General features: G+C 39.0%; 1 protein-coding gene across 1 annotated transcript in view; it reads right to left on the minus strand.

Annotated features, from left to right (window-relative positions):
• Positions 1-10,676, minus strand: part of LOC308076156 (nocturnin-like) — a 459,509-nt gene that overhangs the window by 139,489 nt on the left and 309,344 nt on the right. The window lies entirely within an intron of this gene.

A 10,676-nucleotide genomic window follows, 5' to 3' on the forward strand; every position in this document is an offset into this window, starting at 1 on the left:
TGTCAAACGGGGCATCCATGTTGTAGTTAGAACTGTTTACGTTAAACAGTGATATGCGAGGAGAAAAAACTACAAGGAGAAAATGGAGTTTCAGTTTCGTCATTAGAACGAGGGCCGACGGGATCAGCAAAACCAGATCCCAAATAATTCCGTTTCCGGTGGTGCTACCGGAAACGGAAGTAGATAAAAAATTTCCGAATGTGCACTTTTGGTGAAATCAACGCGAACCGGCGGTTCGCGTAGATCTACGCGATTGGCACGTGGCGGCTTTAAATAGGTTCACGTAGATCTACGCGATTGGCACTCAATGTGTTAATCGTCATCTTACATTATTTTGTAATGTATTACCATGGTACATGAGGTTTACTGTATTACCATGGTACATGAGGTTTACTGTATTACCATGGTACATGAGGTTTACTGTATTACCGTGGTACATGAGGTTTACTGTATTACTACATGAGGTTTACTGTATTACCATGGTACATGAGGTTTACTGTATTACCATGGTACATGAGGTTTACTGTATTACTACATGAGGTTTACTGTATTACCATGGTATATGAGGTTTACTGTATTACTACATGAGGTTTACTGTATTACCATGGTACATGAGGTTTACTGTATTACCGTGGTACATGAGGTTTACTGTATTACCATGGTACATGAGGTTTACTGTATTACTACATGAGGTTTACTGTATTACCATGGCACATGAGGTTTACTGTATTACTACATGAGGTTTACTGTATTACCATGGTACATGAGGTTTACTGTATTACCATGGTACATGAGGTTTACTCTATTACTACATGAGGTTTACTGTATTACCATGGCAAATGAGGTTTACTGTATTACCATGGTAGATGAGGTTTACTGTATTGCTACATGAGGTTTACTGTATTACCATGGTATATGAGGTTTACTGTATTACCATGGTGCATGAGGTTTACTGTATTACCATGGTACATGAGGTTTACTGTATTACTATGGTACATGAGGTTTACTGTATTGCTACATGAGGTTTACTGTATTACCATGGTACATGAGGTTTACTGTATTGCTAAATGAGGTTTACTGTATTACCATGGTACATGAGGTTTACTGTATTACCATGGTACATGAGGTTTACTGTATTACCATGGTACATGAGGTTTACTGTATTGCTACATGAGGTTTACTGTATTACCATGGTACATGAGGTTTACTGTATTACCATGTAACATGAGGTTTACTGTATTACTACATGAGGTTTACTGTATTACCATGGTACATGAGGTTTACTGTATTACTACATGAGGTTTACTGTATTACCATGGTACATGAGGTTTACTGTATTACTACATGAGGTTTACTGTATTACCATGGTACATGAGGTTTACTGTATTACCGTGGTACATGAGGTGTACTGTATTACCGTGGTACATGAGGTTTACTGTATTACTACATGAGGTTTACTGTATTACCATGGCACATTAGGTTTACTGTATTACTACATGAGGTTTACTGTATTACCATGGTACATGAGGTTTACTGTATTACCATGGTACATGAGGTTTACTGTATTACTACATGAGGTTACTGTATTACCATGGCACATGAGGTTTACTGTATTACCATGGTATATGAGGTTTACTGTATTACCATGGTACATGAGGTTTACTGTATTGCTACATGAGGTTTACTGTATTACCATGGTATATGAGGTTTACTGTATTACCATGGTACATGAGGTTTACTGTATTACCATGGTACATGAGGTGTACTGTATTACCATGGTACATGAGGTTTACTGTATTGCTACATGAGGTTTACTGTATTACCATGGTACATGAGGTTTACTGTATTACCATGGTACATTAGGTTTACTGTATTACCATGGTACATGAGGTTTACTGTATTGCTACATGAGGTTTACTGTATTACCATGGTACATGAGGTTTACTGTATTACTACACGAGGTTTACTGTATTACCATGGTACATGAGGTTTACTGTATTGCTACATGAGGTTTACTGTATTAACATCCTTAATCCTTATCCTTATCCTTATCCTTACATGGCACATGAGGTTTACTGTATTACCATGGTACATGAGGTTTACTGTATTACCATGGTACATGAGGTTTACTGTATTGTTACATGAGGTTTACTGTATTAACATCCTTAATCCTTATCCTTATCCTTATCCTTACATGGCACATGAGGTTTACTGTATTACCATGGTACATGAGGTTTACTGTATTACCATGGTACATGAGGTTTACTGTATTGCTACATGAGGTTTACTGTATTACCATGGTACATGAGGTATACTGTATTACCATGGTACATGAGGTTTACTGTATTACTACATGAGGTTTACTGTATTGCTACATGAGGTTTACTGTATTACCATGGTACATGAGGTTTACTGTACTGCTACATGAGGTTTACTGTATTACCATGGTACATGAGGTTTACTGTATTACCATGGTACATGAGGTTTACTGTATTACCATGGTACATGAGGTTTATTGTATTACCATGGTACATGAGGATTACTGTATTACCATGGTACATGAGGTTTACTGTATTACCATGGTACATGAGGTTTACTGTATTACCATGGTACATGAGGTTTAGAGAGAAGATCTGTGTTTAAAAAAATGCATTCAAGACACTTTCAATCTTGAACACTTTCAAGATTTTTTTAAAGAAAATCAAACATAGCAGATGTACACGCTCACAGTGCGGTACGAAGTGACGCGCTGTGAGCTTGTAGATCTGCTATTTTTTGTATAGCCAACGCTAAAATCTAAAATGACACAGATGCTTTCCCGGTTTTAATGGGTTAAAAATGCTTCCAAACACCAGAGCTGAAAATGTTCAGCTCTCAGCAAGCAGATAAAACAAAAACGCCAAATAGACACTCGGCACCTCGTCACGCTGCTGGAGTTTCCAAAAAAAATTCGGCACTCCCGTTGTAAACAATTAATTAAAAAAACATATGCTGCTCTCTAAATAAATAAATGTTTTATTGGACACCAGGTTGAACGTGAACCAGTTCTAGTCATTTAGTGATGATTTGGACACTCAGCTGTTGTCATTGTTGGAGGCCATAAGGAGGATGAATGGCAGGTGCATCAGTTAGACGCAAAGTCCTGTCTTTCTCTCTCTCTCTCAGTTGTTTTCTGGGCAGGATAATAAAAGAGACAAAAACACAAACCAACCCATGGATCAGGCCTGGGCAAAGAAACAGAAAATAGAACAGACTCAATCATGCTCATGTAGGTTAATCGAATAATTGAGAAGCAGGATGCTTATATAATGAACAAAGTCGTCTTATCTAGGTCTGTCACAATTATTACATAATCGCCCAATCGTAATTATATGAGATAATTGCAATATTTTACATAATCGTTTCCATGTTGAAAAATATTCATACATTTTCAAACGTTGTCCAAAAATAGCAGAAACAGCTGATCTACAAGCTTAAGCTTCGTGACACGTTGTAAGCTTGTAGATCAGCTATTTCTGTTGTTTTTCAAATTTTTTGAAGGTATAAAATGATTATATGTCAGCAATTACTTTGTATATTTAAGTTATTTGTCCTATCTGCCGTGTGCCATTTTTTTATTACGAAGCCTAAAAGGCAAACAGAAATGTAGTTTTTATTCGTTATGTTCCAATCTTCAATGCCAAAAACACAACTAAATCGTTAATCACAATTATTTGTGTGACGATTAATGGTGAACTTAAATGTGTAATGGTGACATCCCTATAGTCATATCGCCCAGTGCCTGCCATGGGGTCTATTTGTCATGGAAGCCTTGTGACTTGCACATCATGTGACCGTGGAAGCTGGTCAGTGGCACGTGAAAAGCCAGCTCTGGGTACATTTCAGTCCCTGAAAGCCCGGCATGAATAAGTCAGCGGTATCCAAACACTTTATTTATTCATTTATTAACTCTCCGCGCTGCACCGCGCACGTGCAACACATAACAACGCAGTGTGTGTCGTTTGATAAGTGTGCAAGAGGAGCCATAATAGATTTTCTTCTTTTGTTTTGCTTACTGTGTGTGTGTGTGTGTGTGTGTGTGTGTGTGTGTGTGTGTGTGTGTGTGTGTGTGTGTGTGTTCTTTTAAATATGTGTGCAGTGTATAAAAGTCTTTTTGCTGACTAGGCGCTCCCTCAAAACCCCCCTTACCCTGAATATAGTTAATAGACACAAACCCATTCATTTATCCCATTGTTCCTGAATCAGCTAACAACAAAACAAAATACTGTACTTTAAACCTATGTCAGTGCAAGGTCAACGGCCTAAATAAGTCATAACTGTCTCATTCCCCCTCTTTCAAGTCTGAGCCTCATAGTATTCCCCATAGCTCTCATTAAAACCACTTAAATCCTATATACTTCGTTGACTGGGTTCCCCCAGGTCTCTGTACAACAACACCAAATATTTTCTTTGAAAATAGCCGACCTACAAGCTCACAACACGTCACCACGTGACGTGTTGTGGGCTGGTAGATCGGCTATTTTCGCCGAATGTAAGCCCCTATAATATAGGGACGTTGGGGTTAACCACAAGGCAGTTTGTTCCCCCAGCCACTGTGCGACTCATAGCCGAAGACATTAAAAGCCTTTGCAGAAAAGGGAAAAAACGGACAATATAATTGTTTAAAAGAACATTGTTCTCTATGATTAATCGCAACCTGTCTGCAAAGGCCTTAATGATGGTAGCCAATGTTATGTCACATATCACTCTTATATAGGAATAATAAAAATATATGAACTGAATCATGACTAGAAGAAATTAACTACGGGTTTTGAGGAAGTATTTATTTACATTTTTAAAGAGTAGTTTTTTTCTTTAGCTTTTTAGCCCCCCCCCCCCTTAAATCACAACACATTGTGAGCTTGTAGATCGACAATCTTTTGCTGAACGTTCGGCCCCGTGCAGGGTTCAGGTGGTTAAATGGAAACCTCTGCCGGGGGTGATTCATATTGTGAGCAGCACTGCTGGCATGTACAGCTTTGCTTTCACACAGTCAGTCTCATGATAGAAAACGAGTCATGCGTTGAATACCAAGCACTGTAATGTACTTACTGTATACAGAGTGATAAACAGCCTGCATGGGAGCTGACGGCACTTTGCTGCCTGCGATCGATGTGCAGCGCTGTTGTTGCACAACAACGTTCCTGGATTAGCCCATTAAAACAGGGAAAGAATCTGTGTCATTTTAGATTTTAGCTATAGGCCTACAGTTTTTTCTTCAGAATTGGAAAAAATCATGTCCTACCAAAACATTTCAGATTATTATTTATTAACACAATAATAATAAAAAAAAAACGTTTGGTGAAAACATATTCTTAAAGGATTTATATATAGGAATTACATAAGATTTATACATTGTTTTGGTCTGGTTTCCTTTTTTTTTCCTCTTAGAGTCCGCCAGGTCAGGTCAGGTGTGGCCTCCTTATGGCGCTATCATAGGCCAATGTTCTTAGGCCTTCAATTGGACACTGAATTCACGATTTCTGGCATTTTGTTCCAAAAATGTGTTTTGCTAAATTAGACCTGCTGGTGGCGCTATAACAGGCCAACGTGAAAAGGCTGGCATTTCTTCCTCGGCCTAGTGGGATGTGCGTGCAGAATTGCACGGAAATTGCACGCTGTGTTCATGTTTTGAGGCATTTGGTTCAAAACGGACCTCTCCTGTTAACTTTGGAAGGCAATGTTAGCCAATTAGGAGGAAATATCACATGACTATAAAGATACTGGTACCGTTTTGCGTGATTTTTGGACAGAATCTGTAGGAGTAATATCAAAAAATGTGTTTTGCACAAATCGGCCTCCTGGTGGCGCTCCAAAAGCCAGATGTGAAAAATGCAGGGCAAAGGTTTTTCCTTGGCCTCTAGGCAGTGTGCGTGCAAAGTTTCATGCAGATTGGTGCAGTTATAGGTAAAAACGCGAAACGGCCTGTTAAAGCGCCACCATGAGGCTGATTTTAACATTTTCAAGTGGCATTTCTTCCTCGGCCTAGTGGGAATGTGCGCGCAAAATTTCACGGAAATCACATGCTGCATTGATGATTTGAGGCGTTTTGTTCAAAAAGAAACCAATCCTGCAAACTTTGGAAGCCAATCTTAGCCAATCAGGATGGAATATGGAAAATCGGACAGATCACATGACTATAAAGATACTGTGTACCGATTTGCGTGAGGTTTGGACAAAATCTGTAGGAGTGATATCCAAAAATGTGTTTTGCACATATCGGCCTCCTGGTGGCGCTATGATAGGCCAATCTGAGAAATTCGGGGCAGAGGTTCGGCTGGAGCTTTCGTGTAAATAAACATTTATCCACCGTGACTTATTTATACTAGAATGTAGTGTTGTAAAAATAAACTTAAAGAATGTCTATTGGTTACTATTTTAGTATGTAAACCTCATTGATCTTTGATCTGTGAATCTTTAGTCCAGTTTTTATTAAAGCAGTAAAAGTAGAAATCCTTGGTACAATGTATCATGTATATTCAACAGGTTTTGGGTTTTATATCAGACTATCATATAAGTTTACTATTTCTCATCCTGAGTCTACTTAGAAAAAGTTGCAACCAAATGATTAGACTCATTTACATTAGCTAATTTACATTAGCTAGGTGACCTTTGGTTTTTCACAGTCAGGGAAAAATACCGCAACTCAACTCTATTTTATCTTATTTATCTTATCTATGTTCCTTACAAACTTGCTTTTTGGCTTCCAGCAACTGTCTTGCTCGCCTAGGAAATCAGTAAAAGAGAGGAACACATGATTTACGCTATTTACATTGGTGACCACCATCTGTTTTCCTTATCAAAGTATTTCAGTCTTTGAAGCTTCATCAGGTGATGTACTCACCATACCTTTCAATGTAAATGTGGGGACTGATTAGTCTTTTGTTAGGCAAACTCAGTCCCTCTTTGCTGGCACAGTAGATTCTGAGTGAGACATCAATTTCGTTAACCTAGTTACTTATTATTAAACCAATGTGTTATAACAAAATAACCTGGTAGTAATATTCTCATGTTTAATAATGACTTTTAGTCCTGAATATACCAGAGTGGTTTATTATAAACTGCTAAAATTCTGTTCAGTTCTCTCACATGCATGGCTTTTTCAAACATGAGACAACATAGCGATTCCTCTTCTATGGAGTGATTCTAGGAAAACAAAACCAGAAGAGTAAAATTCTGTTCAGTTCTCTCACGTACATGGCTTGTTCAAACATGAGACAACATAGTGATTCCTCTTCTATGAAGTGATTCTAGGAAAACAAAACCAAAAGAGTAAAATTCTGTTCAGTTCTCTCACGTACATGGCTTGTTCAAACATGAGACAACATAGCGATTCCTCTTCTATGGAGTGATTCTAGGAAAACAAAACCAAAAGAGGAATGAGTTGCTCATTGCTCAACAGCCCGGTTTCAAACTGTATTTCTTTATGTTACAAATACATCCCTAGACACAAAAGGGTTTTTGTAATGTGACAATCCCTTAGTCCATAGTTGTTTTTTACAGTCTATGCTTACAGAACTGTTTCTCAACGTTGGGTCCGAGGACCACCAGGGGTACAAGGAACCTTATGGGTCTGTAACACTGACAGTGTACAAATGGTACCATTTGCACGCTGTCAGAGTTAACATTGAGGACTTTACAGAGTAGATTGGGGTCGCAGAGATTTTAAACATAATTGCATCAAATGGGGGTCCATGAGTCATGACCTAATGCATATCAAACTTGGAAAAAGGTTCAGAATCACTGGCTTACAGTGTACCTGTGTTGATACTTGGCCTTGTTGCATAGAGTTTATACCTACTCTAGTGTACCAATTTCTTTTTTATCAATGTCATTGATCAGAAGATTTTTGTTTGTTTGAGCAAGCAACACTAGCTGTGTGTGTGTGTGTGTGTGTGTGTGTGTGTGTGTGTGTGTGTGTGTGTGTGTGTGTGTGTGTGTGTGTGTGTGTGTGTGTGTGTGTGTGTGTGTGTGTGTGTGTGTGTGTGTGTGTGTGTGTGTGTGTGTGTGTGGTCCCTGACCATGCATTTAGTAAATCTCGATAGTGAAAGTGAATATTTTTTTCCACGGAACAGTGCACTAATGATCCGGTGACCTATGATGATGCGTCAATGTTGTGAATTACTGAGAAGTCTGAGGTTAAGAAATTCCAAAATCTGTTCTCTTCTCTCACGCACACGGTGGGGGCGAGTGTGCATAAATACCAGATCTCTCCTCCATCCACAACAGAGGAAACAATCAGAACACTTGAAGAAGCTTCTCTCCATCATGTCCAGCATCATGAAATAAGCTGTCATCACCTTTCTCATCTGCCTGCTTGCTCTTCATGTAGAAGGTAATTGTGGCTTTTACTCATAATACATAATACCAGCTACGGCAGTGGTGGGCAAGATTTATTTCTTGAAGGGCCACACATTGTAGAATTGAAAACTTGAAACGCAGTGCTGAATTATGTTAAAACTGCATGAATTTGGTAGACATGCCAGACTACTTTACAATAAGGTAGGCTACTTGCTTTCACAACAAGAATTTTCAATTACAAAATGTTTCTGAAATTTGTAACAAAAAGATTGCTTGCATAAAACAATTCACGCCAATGCCGTATCAACTTTTAAATGAGTCTATACATTTATACAGTATCTTATCTGATATGCACCACTCCAGGTCACTGATAAAACACATTGCATTATGTCATAAATATGGAATCAAGGTTGACTATTTCACTGTTACATTTATAAACATAAAACATTTGAGTACATATAGATGGAGGAATGCAGGCATAGTACTCAAATGGTAAATATTAATTACTATTATTTGGAGTGGAGATAAATAATGTTTTCTCAAAACCATTAACATACGGCAGCCTTTTAGAATGTACTGTACATTATTTGGGGGGGTCATTTAGTTTTTCTTTGGGGAGTGGGCGGGCCGGATTGAGATGGTCAAAGGGCCTGGTCCGGCCCCCGGGCCGTATGTTGCCCATGTGTGAGAGCTGAACCCTGCATGTGCTCGTTGGGAGAACTACCTTACCACCGATCTGTGTGTTATTGTACTCATGATATAATGTACATTAAAGCATTACCATCACCACCTAGAATACTGTCTCGACTCCTATAGCCTCATCAATTACGGATTGATCCACAATGGGAAATTTAAAAAGACAGTCCAGTTATGCTTTCCTCATCACTAATTATTGCTTGCTTCTGTCATTTGATGAAAAAAAAAAAGATATTGTCTCTGTCGGGTGGAAACCTAATATGTCCAAAATTGTTACTTTTCAGGATTCAAATTCAAAAATTGCAAAAGTAGCAGATCTACAAGCCCAAAGCATGGTGCTTCGCGCCACGTTTCGAGCTTGCAGACCTGCTATTTTTGATGCTTTTGTGTGACGCTGTAGTATGATCAAGTAGGGCAAAAAGTTAAAATGTGGAGTTAAGGGGTTTCTGCCCAACAACAAAGATATTCATAAGCATATCGTTGCTGTTGGGCAGAAACCCCTTATCTCCACATTTTTCAGGCTTTTGCAGCCCAGCCAACAAGGCTTTAGAAAAGCCTGCATGGCGAGCTAAACATGTTAAATCACTTCTGAAAACGTACATTTATGTCAAGGCCTTTTAATAGTGTTTATTGTTTAGTTTTTTCTTAGTTCTCTTCTATTCAAGCTTATCTCCTTGTATGTGTTTTTGCATTCAATTTGTTTTATTGTCTCCGCCAGGCCGAAAGGCATGGCGAGAGAGTATGTTTTACCCTCCGTCCGTGTGTCCGTGTGTCCGTCCGTCCGTCCGTCCGTCCGTCTGTCACCAGCTAGTCTCCGCCACCGTTGGCTTGATCGCAGCGAAACTGTGCACACACACTCCCTGGATGCCAATTCCGAACTTCTGACCCAAATTTTTCACATGGGCCTTTTATAGCGCCTCCAGGAGGCCGATTTGTGCAAAACATATTTTTTTACAGTACTCCTACAGATGTTGTCCAAAAATCTCGCAAATCGGTACACAGTATCTCTATAGTCATTAAACAAAACTTGTCTTTCAGATTTTTCATATTCCATCCTGATTGGCTAAAAATGGCTTCCAAAGTTTGCAGGAGTGCTCCATTTTCAACAAAATGCCTCAAATCATGAACACAGCATGCAATTTCGGTGAAATTTTGCACGCATATTTCCACTATGCCGAGGAAGAAATGCCACTTGAAAATTTTCAAATCAGCCTCATGGTGGCGCTATAACAGGCCGATTCATGTTTTTACCTATAACTGCACCGATCTGTGTAAAACTTTGTATGCGCACTCCCTAGAGGTCAAGGAAAAACCTTTGCCCTGCATTTTTCCCATCTGCCTTTTATAGCGCCACCAGGAGGCCGACTTATGTAAAACACATTTCTTTATATTACTCCTTCCGATTTTATCAAAATTTCACGCAAATCGGCACACATGATCTCCATAGTCATGTGATCAAGACGGATGTGTTTGATTTTTCATATTCCATCCTCATTGGCTAAGATTGACATCTAAAGTTTGCAGTAGTGGCTTGTTTTGAACAAAATTCTGCAAATCATGAACGCACCGTCCGATTGCGGTCAAACTTTGCACGCACATTCACACTATGTTGAGGAACAAATGCCACCCTTTTAACATTG

The sequence above is a fragment of the Gymnoscopelus braueri genome, assembly GCF_963280865.1.
Source record: "Gymnoscopelus braueri genome assembly, chromosome: 20".
NCBI lineage: Eukaryota > Metazoa > Chordata > Actinopteri > Myctophiformes > Myctophidae > Gymnoscopelus > Gymnoscopelus braueri.